Here is a 2,697-nt window from a genome sequence, read left to right on the forward strand (position 1 = left end):
GTGCACATACAGTAGGCCTATGTGTGTGTTTGTGATAGTGTATGTGTGTGTGCTTGCCCAGACCGGATTGAATTCATGGCTGGATTAGAGGAAATAGTGTTTTCAAAGCTCTGTGTTTGGTGTATTCTACAGAGGAATTGGTTATCTACAGTACCAAACCGGGCTTTGCCTTTCCTCTGCATCTTAAGTACATCTCAGATTTCACTGCTCTCCGCCATGGGAACCAATGCGAAATGCTGACAAGGTATTTTCATTGGCTACTTGGCTCTCTGCCTCTTCTATTAGACGAAAATAAATAAATTCAGAATTAAATGAGGAGAGAGAGGAGGAGGGAGCAAGAGGGAGAGAGGGAGGGAGAGAGCATGAATATCACCCAAAACTAAAAACATCAATCAGGACTCTGGCCAGGAGAGCTAGGTCAGGGGAAGGTTACAACTCAACAATTTACCCATTTGTGAGAGTGCATTGATTATCCTGAATGAATTATTCTCCCACCATCCTCCTCCATTCAATTATTCATGTATTTGTTGTTGCTTAAGTAGAGATTTTTAAAAGATAAATGTTGTAGATAATTAAACATTTCTTTACACAAAGATATATTGTTACTCTTTTGTCTCTTTTTCCCCTCTGTGTGCTTTGTTACAATATCTATTAGACATAATCTATGTTGAGTAGGTTAACAGAGCCATGTACTTCTTACATTGAGACTGATTACCCTGCTCTCCACCCATACAAAGGTTGTCTAAACCTTTAAACTAAAACTCACTTTGCTTTATTTATTTACAGCTTTTCCCCATGCTCACTCAAAAGTTCACCACCGCTGCCATGACTGTGAAAATGTGACACGGCCTTCCAGTTAATTAACTCAAATTCCTTGAAAGTCAGCAATGACCTTCTCATTAAAGCACCATTAGACCTTCAGTTAAGGTTTGCCTGGAGGGGTGAACACACAAGCCGTCACCTAGATGACTATCGGCCTCACTGCAAACCGCTGGGTCCATAATAATGTCTCATTGTTTGACTTGGAGAGGGACAGACCTGATTTTTCTTTTCTTTTCTTTTCTTTTCTTTTCTTTTCTTTTCTTTTCTTCCCGAAATACCAAGTCAATTACTTCACACATTTCAAATGAATAGAATAGCTAAGTACTTGACTGACTACACAATGGCATGACGCACATCTATGGAAACATGCTGTTTTAGGACAAATCCAGCGAGCCCCCATGTTCATGACCACAGAGTGTGCATGGTGCTGTAGTTGCCTGGCTGCATCAGCTGCTAGTTGTGGCAACTCGAAAACCAACTGTTTTTTTTTTAAAATTTTGTGTCGTACAGACAGAACTCAGTCACCTCGAGAAACGGAGATCTATATGTGAAAACGTACAGGATCTCTCCTTTAAATGGCTCTAATTGAGTGGCCTATGTCTGTGCATGAAGTCCAAAACATTTACAGTAGGTCTACATATTCATCAATCAACATCTGTTCATTTCCAAAGATTAACGGTGGCCAGAGGACATTCCGACATGGTGGTCCATATGCAGTATATTTGACATAGCTACTTTTTTTGAGAGCGTAGACAGAGCAAAATCATTGTGATGCTGAAGCTACCGTGCACAAGCGATGACTGCAATAGCCGTGTAATGGATGGAGTGTATCATGAAGAGCCCAGGATAGGGAGGTGCAGTCAAAAAGAGAGAAAAAAAAACGACAGAAAGAGAGAGGCTGAAAGTGAAAACAAGCACAAGTGTGTGTGTGTGTGTGTGTGTGTGTGTGTGTGTGTGTGTGTGTGGTGAATAGCTTTTGAAGACAACTCAGGAAAAAATGGACCCTGACAGAGAGCCTCTTGTGAGTGTCATAAGTTGAGGGCGGTGGCGACGGCGCGTCTGCCCCCGTTAGGGCGAGGAAGACAGGCGGACGGGGAGAGGCAAGGTGACAGTCACGCGTCTCCTCCGAGCGAACGCCCGCCCCAGCCAGACGCAGCCCCACATCACTCCCCATTAGAGTCCGGGGGGAATCTGAGGCCAGCGAGCCACTGATGATGTGTCAAGAATAGGAGGAATTTTGGATGGATTAGAAAGACATCATTCTTTCCACATCACTATCTCTCTCTCTCTCTCTCCCTCTCTCTCTCTCTCTTTCATTTGTTATGGTTGGTTATGTCATTTTTTTTCATCACTTCAGATTTCTTGTCAAAATGGAGTAATCAAGCATTTTGCATTTGATCCTTCAGAAGTTCGCTTGCAACACACACACACATTGCGAGGAATGCAGAAAGACTGGTGTGTGCTTTATAACCAAAGAATGGTGTGTGCTTTATAACCAAAGAATGGTGTGTGCTTCATAACCAAAGAATGGTGTGTGCTTCATAACCTAATAAATGAAACAGAAAAATTATAGTTCTTTTTAAATAACAAAGTCAAAGACAGTTAAAATATTTGTAACTAATATTAATATTTGTAACTATCATTGTCATTATCATGAAAATATATCTAATGATAGCCTACTATCCTTGCTAATTTATAACCTGTCATTGTCTGAAAATAATCTGTCACTATTTCCAATGTACAGTAAGCATCCTGTTAATTTCTTGACTTGATGAAGTCATTCATAATTCCTAGCAATTAGTCAACCAGTTCCAGTGAAACACTTATTCCTTATTTGTGTTGATGTGATTTATGTAAATTGTCACTGTAGCTGTC

Source organism: Sardina pilchardus, chromosome 2 (genome assembly GCF_963854185.1).
Source record: "Sardina pilchardus chromosome 2, fSarPil1.1, whole genome shotgun sequence".
NCBI classification, from domain to species: Eukaryota; Metazoa; Chordata; class Actinopteri; order Clupeiformes; family Clupeidae; genus Sardina; species Sardina pilchardus.